The sequence below is a fragment of the Cervus elaphus genome, chromosome 12, assembly GCF_910594005.1.
Source record: "Cervus elaphus chromosome 12, mCerEla1.1, whole genome shotgun sequence".
NCBI lineage: Eukaryota > Metazoa > Chordata > Mammalia > Artiodactyla > Cervidae > Cervus > Cervus elaphus.
Window position 1 is genome coordinate 32,285,499 of NC_057826.1, and position 10,724 is coordinate 32,296,222.

The following is a 10,724-nucleotide window of genomic DNA, read 5'->3' on the forward strand; positions in this document are numbered from 1 at the left end:
GGAGGGTGTTTCAAGCATCACTATCTTTTGTGTCTGTGGACTTTGCTCCTATTTCAGAAGTTAGTTTGTGACTGCAATTAGGCTTAAGGTGTTTGGTGACATTATCACAATTGTTTTCAAATCATTTAGTTTGTATCAAGGTACTGAGTTTGAGAAAAAGTACTTCTCAATGACACCTTGAGCAGCCCTTGTGACCAGCGTGATGACTTCCTTTCCTGAATTGTGTGGCTGCTGCTTTTCACAATACTTGCTGCTCTTTTCCCAATTACCAGAAGGCTCACTCTTGTCCCTGCCACCAGCACCCTCAGTTTCTGTGGCCATTGTGCATTATGTTGTAAACATTATAGCCCTGGACCTCTGCATCCTTCTTCCTTCCCTTTTTTTAAAAAAAAAATTATTTATTTTAATTAATTTCTTTGAATGCACTGGGTCTTAGTTGCAGCACTCAGGGATCTTTGATCTTCGTTGGGGCATCTTCAGTTGTGGCATATGAACTCTTAAGTTGCAGCATGAAGGATATAGGCCCCTGACCAGGGCTTGAACCCAGGCCCTCTGCAATGGGAGTGCAAAGTCTTAGCCACTAGACCACCAGAGAAGTCCTCCTACCCCCTTGTTTTAATTTTGAAGAATTTATCGCTATTAACAGACTCCATATTTACCTATTGTTATGACTTAGCTAACATTTGTTAAGCAGGGGCCTGGGGTGTCAGATGGTGAGCCATGAGGGGTTCAGTGAAAACCACCAGTGAAATAGAGAAGCTTATTACTCACAGGTCCTGGGGGAGGTACATGACCCACGGGAAGGGTCCATGAGGAGAAGTCGAGTCAGGGTGTGGGCAGAGAGAGTGTGGCAGGACCCAGGGCACGTCTTAAAGGTCCTCAGGTGGGCTGCTTTGACATTCTCAGGTGAAGGCTGAATTAGTCAATTCAAACCAAAAACTTGCTGTGGTTATTGTTGAGTTGAAATAGACTATATTGAAGTTTTAAATGAGCACATTTTGATAACTTATCTTTTAATAAACATTGTACCCTGCATGTAAATTAATTTGGACAATTCTTGATTACACTGTTGGCCCCACATGTGGAGCTGGCTGCGGCCATTCCTTTTCCAGAGTAGTAACAATTGAGGATTGCTGAAGCTTCCTTCAAAAGCAGTTCTCTGTCTAAGCTTTGCAGCACTACATAATCCTGTGTTTAAGCAGTAATTTTTTTGAAATTAATAGTTTCGCACAGTGACTAGAAAGATGAAGAAATAGAACCTTAGTTGCTTCGATTCAGTCTTTCTGGGCAGCTTCTATTACAATAGTAGGACAGCATGCTAACTCTGAGGAATGGCATCATGTTTGAGAAGCGTAAATTTTGTTTCAAACATCAAATCTTCTACTAATTAGAATAATATTTTCATGTTAATATTTGTTTTAAAATAAGAATACTGAGAAAATAGAATGTTACATCAGTGGTAAGATTTAGTTGTCTCAACTGTACCTTTTTAAATATATTTTGGTTTTATATTAAAATTATAAATAATTAAAATTCACTTATCAATTACTGTAATGTTATTATTTGTGTATCAGACTGGTAAGTAGGTATAAATTCGACCCCCTTTAAAAATACATTAATGAAATTTAAAAGTAAGGACATTTTAATCTATTCTGTAATAAATATTTCATTTTGTATTTTATGATTATTAATATATACATGGCATATAGATACATATATGAGATACACACATATGTACATATATATTCAATGAGAGACAATTTTTACTATCTGCACCCTTTTTTTGGCCATCATTCTTGTCCCTTTGATCTTGCAGAAAATAAATTTGTCATTTGTGAGAAGTGTTAAAAAATGATCCACTCCATTTTTAAATATTCCAGATATGCCACAAATATTCACACCTGACGTTACACTGAGATCTTCTACTAGCATCTCTAGTAACAAATAGTAACTTTGCAAGTAATACTTTGTCCTTTGGTTAATTTTTCTAGTGATTACTAAGCCAATGGGCTATATAACAATTTGAGTTCCATTTTCAACACCATCAAAAGATAAGAATTCTTATTATTGTAATTACTTTGTCTTTACTGGTTAAATTAACATTCAGCTATTGGGGTTGCTGTGCAATATACGATATGATTTTACCTACTGTGTGTTCAAAGTAGTCTTGTCACAGTAACAGCATGCTAGCTTGAAAAGCCTTATAGCAAATAGGTAAATACACGTCTTTTGTGAATTAAAAGGGGGTAATTATGTCAGCCTTCCTGCATTTGTGGGTGAATAGCTAAAAATAATTGAAGTAAAAATGTCAGGAAATATTTAACCTTAAATACAAGTAGTCAAAAGCTTGTCATAAAAAATGAGAATGACCTATCAAACATAATTTTTAGTTTCTCTTGATAGAGTAGCCACATTAGAACATGAAAACACATGCACAAATACTCTTTTTTATTTTTCTTTCATTTTAAGCAGTCCCAGTCCTTTATACTACAGGTACAATTACTGTAATTTTCCTGTCAAAATAGAACTTTGCTATGAAAGACCCCCAAATTATTATTTTTATTTTAAAAATTTATCTTTATGCTTTATACAAACAGAACCCAAATAAACCCTGATAGTGAAAATATTTTGGCTTGCTAGAAGTAGACAGGATTACGCTGTACAGGGTGTGCTTATTACTGAGACTCGTTTAAAAACAAACACACTAGAATTTGCCATTGAGCTTCAAAGTAGTCTTTGGTTAACTATACACTTACTCCATGATTCTGTCTTTGTGCCAGATTTTCCTGAGAATTCCTTTTTTTTCGTGAATAGCCTTTAAACCATGTGGCATGTTCTTCCAAATATTTGATTTCTTAAATTTAAGCCCCATGACTATAAGCTGATTGATTAAGCCAGATAAAATGATTTTTGTATTTAATACAAAGCAACAATCATAAGGTCCATTTTCCGTCTGCCGCTTTTAAATTAGCTTTGAAGGCTTTTGCAAAGAAATTCCTCCAAATATTTTTCTCTTTCTGATAGCTTCATTAGAATCACCTATAGAGAAGACTAATCTAAAAGACAATATGTATATATTTGAATACTTGGAACTGGTGTGTTATTGATGATGCAAGTCCCATTTTTAAAAGATAGCCAAATGGATTCTAATGGCTTTTGATGTAAAACAATGACAGGTGGCATAACTAAGTTAGCTGTGTTTGAGCAAGTGAAATACTTCATGTTAGAAGTCACCAGGAAACTGTCTGACATAATCAGTTTCAGAATCACATTAAATTTTCTCCAATCCTTTTCTCTTAAATTTTGCCAGGAACATTATCAGTGGTGGATCAATGACACCCTTTTGCATATATAATTATTCTCAGCCTCATTCCAAAAATGATTTGAAGAAATTAAAAGTAAAGGATATAACAGTATATTAGTAAAGACCCATATAAACGCTAGGGTAGTACAATATGATATAGTAGGATAAAATGATAGAGAAATTGAGGCAAAGGGAAAGTAAAGTTAGAATAGTAAAATGATTCAATACAAAGATGACAAAAATATATATGAAAAATTCTGCACCTCTTTAAAAAAAGGTCAAGATTTCAGCTCTCAGCTTCCTAGTTACCAGAGAGGAAAATGATCTGTTACAGGAACAATAATATATATGTGTGTGTATGAATTCATTCTCTCACTCCCCACTTCCTCCTCTCCCTGATCCCATGTGTTTGTGTGTGTTTAAGAAGAAGCAGTGGGGTTGGTTATCTAACTACATGGAAATCTAAAGCTAACTTTGCTATTAACACAAACTTTAAATTTCTCCGTCCTATAGTAAATGTAAATTTACTATAGGAATTTAATATTTTACTTTTTCCTATTGTGCTATTACATTACAAAAAAAAAATACTTGGGTTATAAATAATAGTGACCTACTTCCAGTTCCTAAGTCCTTGGTTAACACAGTTGATATCTTTATTGGAGGGAGAGTCAAGGGTATGTATGCCATCACCTATGTACCGTTCACTTTATACGAGCTGTGTCATTTTATTGATATACAATTCTTATGAAGATTCCTATTTCACAAATGAGGACGCTGGGGCCAAGGTTTCCTTAAAAAAGAGATGGCTTTTGAACTGTGTCTGCCTAACCTGAAAGCCACACTATATACTCCACTGACCACGCTGTTTACTAACCCCTCCCAGGGCTTTCCTAGGAAACTATGCTGATGGCTCAGATGGTAAAGAATCTGCCTGCAATGTAGGAGACCTGGGTTCCATCCCTGGGTTGGGAAGATCCCCTGGAGAAGGGAATAGCTACCCACTGGTGGTTCAGATGGTAAAGAATCCACCTACAATGCAGAAGACCTGGGTTCGATCCCTGGGTTGGGAAGATCCCCTGGAGGAAGGCATGGCAACCCACTTCAATATTCTTGCCTGGAGAATCCCCATGGACAAAGGAGCCTGGCGGGCTACAGTCCATTGGGTTGCAGAGTCGGACAGGACTGAGTAACTAAGAACACACACACTAGTATTCTTGCCTGGAGAATTCCATGGACAGAGTAGCCTGGTGGGCTACAGTTCAGGGGGTCGCAAAGAGACAGGACTGAACAACTAACACTTTCACTTTTTTTCTTCATTTTCAGTAGCACAATGAAGAGTCCTCCTAGTTTCAGATTCCCTGAGCATCCAATCTTTCATTTTCAAAAAGCCCCCCCCCCAACCCAGATAACTTTTGTGCATTCGAGTTTCAACCTGTCATTTAACACCTGAACTCTTATTTACACAATATTTTTCTTTATACATATTCATTTTAAATTTAGCTTTAAGGAAGAAACTTTATATTACCATTAAAAATGTAAAACCAGTATGTTTGCTAGAGATAAAAACACAGAGAAATAACTATTAAGAGATGTGAGTTTAGATGCCTCTAGGAAGCTCTCAGGAGAAAGCAATGGCAAACCACTCCAGTACTCTTGCCTGGAAAATCCCATGGATGGAGGAGCCTGGTAGGCTGCAGTCCATGAGGTCGCAGAGTCAGACACGACTGAACGACTTCACTTTCACTTTTCACATTCATGCATTGGAGAAGGAAATGGCAACCCACTCCAGTGTTCTTTCCTGGAGAATCCCAGGAATGGCGGAGCCTGGTGGGCTGCTATCTATGGGGTCGCACAAGAGCCGGACACTGAAGTGACTTAGCAGCAGCAGCAGGAAGCTCTCAGGCACTGCCGGCAGAGAATCCAAAGGGTGGCCTCCTTGCAGGACTAGGGAGTTAGGAAGCTCCTCCCCCCTTGGCTGTGGGCAGTGGTCTTCAGCAGGAGTTTCCTGGGGCTCACCTCCAGGCCTGGAGGATGTTAACACATCACTCACTTTTCTACGTTCAGACATCAAGAGACCGTGGCGTGGTGGTAGAGACTCAGGCCTAGGGAAGATGAAGGAGTATGCCCACTGGTATTAGAAATCTGCAGCTGCAACTCAGAGTACGTTATTCATAAAGCTAATTTGGGCGAAAGGGCTAGTGCAATAACACAAAGCAAAATGTTACTATCCTGTGAGAAGAGAACAAATTATTTTCAACTCTTTTTAGCATTACTAAGATTTAAGTGCCATGATCTAAAACTTCAGATTTCTAGGAAGCTAAATTTGACAATTTAAATGCTTCATTAAATCAATAAACCAATCAATCTGACATTTAAAAAAATTATTATACTGTCAAATAACTTTTCTACTTTTAGGAAAAAAATTTCAAGAAAATTTTAAGAAATGACTTCTACATGTAGTAATTAGTTATGAATGGTACAGACTGTATCTTGGACAACATAAAGAAAAGCCTTCCAGAAGTTAATTGAGCTCCATTAATATTTTGTGGGTTAGTACTGCATTTGTTCAATGTTCCTGTGGATTAATTTTATTTTTGTTCAATCCCACTTTTGGCAGAATATGGCTGTTCAGTCATCTTTAATATGTGAATTTTGAGTAAATGTCTTTCCATGAATAATGATAAATTGTTAAACTTTAGCAAACTTAAACACTTACACCTACTCAGTTCTATAGCCATTTTATTAAATCCCAAATACCCATTCAAGCAATGGAGTAGGCATTCCTGCAATGCAATATACAGCTGAACATTTAAAACCAACGGCAAATGGACAATACATAAAATTTTGATAGTCTGAAGGCATAACTATCTAATAACTAGTTGTATGAAAAGGCCATTTTAAATCTTTGACATGGAAGGGAATGAACACTAATTGAATACATATGTAGTTAGAAATTTGCATCATTCAATAACCCTATGAAGCTTGGATAAAAGTGAAGACCTCAGACGTTAATTTATCCAAGACCACCCAGCTTGTAAATGGCAGAGCCTGGGATTTGAAATCAGGCCCGTATGACTTCAAAGACTGTATATTTCCTACCATTCTGCCTTTATGATAAATGGAAATTTTCAAAATAATCACTTGGAATTCTTGAATACAGGCAACTCTATTTCATCAGTACATGGGACTCACTGTAAGCTGTGGCTTTATGGGGTGAGGGGAATCATAGCATATCAGGTCATATTATACTGAACAAAATCAGGATCAACTCTGGTAAATAGTGGGGAGCTCACAAAGCCATTGGAGAGTGAGCTCCAGAAGGGAATTCCTAAGATGAGAGTGCCAAATGCTTTAGGGTTCACTGAAGCATAATTGCAAAGAATGTGTCCTAGGATGGGCAGTAAATGCAGACCTCAGCTGTTGCTAGTTTAACAGGTTGAGCCAAAACTCTGCAGAGTGTGTCTGAAGGGTAGTGTCACCGACAGCAATAAATCCTCCAAATAGTGTTAGAGATGACAATCACAGGGCAGAAATCACCTGTGCTGAATGTGGATGGAATCACAGTTTGCATAAAACCATAATCACTAGACATCACTGATTTGTGTGAAGTGAGAGAACAACCTGCTTTACTTCATTTTTTAACATTTCACTTAATGAATCAAGATTAAGCTTGTTTTGTGTTTCTAGTGTCACTTGGAATACAAAGATGTGAAGAGATGAATGTCATTGTCCTCAAGAAGTTCAAAATATTAGCATGAGAGGTGGGGTAAAATTTGCAAACTAGTATATAAGAGCAGTGCTCTGGAGCAGGCAGTTTTGTTTTACTTACACACATATGCACATTCGTGTGTATATGTATGTGTATATACCCAAATGAAACATGGTTAAGAAAGTGTTCCATGGTAGTTCTATGGGATGTGAACTAAAAAATTTAGCTTATCAATTGACTGAGTATGCTGTATATTAATGTATCAACAGATTATATAACAGTTCTTCACATGTATTTTCTGTATAGTCCTATTTATACATTTATTTTCTTCATTGATAATGCAGAGCTAAGTCTCATATGAACACATGTGAACATGCATTTAATTATTAGCAAGGAAGGAAGGCAGCAAGGGGAGACAAAGTGTGGAAGTGTTTATCTGTCTTTAGGAATGTTTTCACATGCCTGCACATTCAGGTGGAAATTAAATATAGTAATTGCTTTCCTTAGAAATTTATATCTATCTAAATATCCAAATATTGAACATCTGGAAGGAAAAAATATTCCCTTGTATGCACATGTACATACTTACTATATTAGACGCTCAGGTTTCTGGGATGCTCTTTTCAGAGAACTAGACATCCAGGTTTATGACGTTGTCTCTGGGATGTCCTCTTTCCTTTGTATGCCTGGTGAACTTCAACCATCACACCCCTTTGGACAACTTCTGTACAATGTATAGTCTTCCATATTACAGTGCTAATACATTGCAGGAGTTATGTACCATTCAAAATCAGGTACTATTTGTTGTCTTTTTGTCTAGTTCTGGAGTGGCATATAATAGGAGCACAGTAAAAGTATAATATTAATTATGCATTTTCCTTGACTAATGTCTCAATTTCAGCCGGATTACTCAGCAGTTTTTAAGATCTATTTTACTTTTGGCGGTGCTAGGTCTTTGTTGCTGTGCATGGGCCTTCTCTAGTTGTGGTGAGCAGGGGCTACTCTCCACTTGCAGTGGCTTCTCTTGTAGATCCGGAGTAATAGGGCGTGCGGGCTCAATAGTTGTAGCACACGGGCTTAGTTGCTCTACATCGTGTGGGATCTTCCCAGACCAGAGATTGTATTCATGTCCCCTGCACTGGCAGGAGAATTCTTAACCACTAGACTAACAGGGAAGCCCACTCAGCAACTTTTTTTTTTTTTTGGTTTAGGCCTTTAACATTAAATTATAAAATTTAATGTTTATAGAATGTGACATTAAATTATATGACTAAAGTATAAGGGAAATATGTTAATTATGGGCCTAAAGCCACTTATATTAAAAAGTCCTCTTGCTGCTACCAGTTAAGAAACCAGCTAAGAAAGCGTTTACTAACCACTTCTCCTGGTGATTTCTTTAGCAAAAGCAGAGTTGGAAGCTTGGCATTTGCTTTATTTTAGATTCAAACTTTTTTTTTTTTTTAAGATTATGGACGAAGATTGAAGTTCCGTAGGATATTTTAAATATTTAGGATATTTTAAATATAAAATATTGTTTAACTCAAGTAATTTTAATCATTTCTAGACTTTAAAAAATATATGCTGCTCGGCAAATACCATAGGAAATGGTAAATAATAAAATATCTGACAAAGAGGTTCTCAAGAGCCTACAGCACGGTTTAATAATCTTTGCTAAGTATAACAGAAAGATTTTCAGGCTGAAATACAGAAGACTGACAACTTGTTATTTTGGTGAATCTAAGAAAATTGTTCCTCAAAAACGAGTCAATCCATCAGATTACAGAATACTGAATTGTATTCCGTAACATCTGCTAAGATACCAAGTAAAGTATGATACTTAGATCCCTATTAAATACTACACTTCTGCTTCTAAAAGTGTTTCACATTATTCATTTCCCATAAATGAAAGCTAAAATTTTGAATTTTTAATTATTGCTTTCCTCAATTTTACCAACACATATAATACTAAATTTTTAAATGTGAGATTGGCATTCCTGCTTTTCACTGATGTCTTGTTTAATTCTCAACTTAGTCTTTATGAGGTAGTTCAAAAAAGCTCTTATAATTATCAAACTTTTTCTCTAATACACATATATCCAGTAACACTCACTTAAGTAATTTCATAACTGTTTTTATTTAAAAATTATTTTATTATGTCTCATGCATTGCAGAGTCTGGGAGGAAAGTTATATAAAGCATTTGGAAATAATTTGAATGTGTATTCCAGTGAATGAATTTTTTTTTAATAGGATACTTTTCCTAGCGACAAAAAATCTTTAAAAGAGAAAGTATTGATACTTATTTTTTTTGATACTTGAATATTTTGAAGTAAGATGGCTCAGGAACACTTAAGTTAAATGTTACTTATTTTTCTAAAATGTACAAATGATTCATTTTTATTATCACTCATGCACTGTAATAGTCAGACAATAGCAGGTTGCTTGAAGATGCAACAAACATTCTTTGAACACTTCAATAAACAGAATGTAAACATTCACTTTAATAATGTTTCCTTTGTTAATGCAAAACCGAGTGCATTTTTTCCTTGCCTCTGGCTGAACCATGACTAGCTGAGTAGCAACAGCACAGTGCTGAAAGAATTTTTCAACAGCAATTTGCTTGTTCTAATTTACTTTTCAAGGTTGATGATCAGGATCATTATGTAGCTTGCAAAAGGATCTATTTCTATTAACTTGATCCAGTCATTCCTCTAGCTCTCGTCATATTTAGTTTCCCTGGCAGTTTTAAGTGAATCAGAAGTGCCACCAGTGCTCCAGTTCTATAGTTTCATATAAAAAAAGAATTCCTATATCCTTTCGAAATAAATCTGTTACACTTGTTGAGAAAGTATGGGTACTTTGAAATGAGTGACTCAGATATGAAACCTCTGCATTTTAAGTACAAATACTCTTTCTAGTTAGTAGATCTATGCAACAATAATACCAAAGCATTATCTGTTCAATCTTAACTTTGTTTAAATAAATAAATTCTAATTGGCCTTATGTTTTGAGCTTGAACCCAATCACCACTCACCAAGATAAAGAAATAAAACTTATATAATTTAATAAACTTACATGATGCAGATTCGAAAAGGCTTATTTATTTCAATGTATAATATTCTAAAAATGTAACTGGAAATAATCAAGTGTTTCTCCACATTTTCAATAAATTTCAAAATAGCTGAATATTTTCCCAATCTGCTTTCTGTAAGAGAATGTGTATTATTATAGTTCTAACATTTAAAGAGTTCCACCAAAAAAAAAAAAAAAGCCAGCTAAGTGATTTGGAAAATTCAATGGTATTAACATGATATTCTTTACACTAAACTATAAAACTGGCAAGCCCCCCCCCCAAAAAAAACTCTTACTTCTATCACTGGCAAATTAACAAAGTTAACAATATGAATAAAATAGATCACATCACGCTTTGGTTCTAAAAGGGAAAACCCACAGAGTTTAAAAATACAGTCACTGCGAATATTCTCACTGTTCTGATTTTGTAATAATTAGGGCAGGTCAAATGTTCACTATGTTAAGACTGTGCATGTGTTCCCAGACCTAGTTCTTTACCTAGGTCTGGTTTTATAAATGCTGGTGATAAACCAAGTCCAATTTATATGTTGCATCTTATGTGAGACATGTCTGTGACTCTAGGTATCTGATCAACCTTGAGAAATGGCAGCACAGCTAGTGTGATAACTTTTGAAGACAA

The 10,724-nt window shown here is 35.7% G+C and overlaps 1 non-coding gene across 1 annotated transcript; it reads left to right on the plus strand.

Moving 5' to 3' along the window:
* Positions 1 to 10,483: 10,483 nt before the first annotated feature.
* On the plus strand, positions 10,484 to 10,615 carry LOC122706025. The gene has a single exon (XR_006344282.1). It is a non-coding gene; the product is annotated as a small nucleolar RNA SNORA72 (small nucleolar RNA).
* Positions 10,616 to 10,724: the final 109 nt, after the last annotated feature.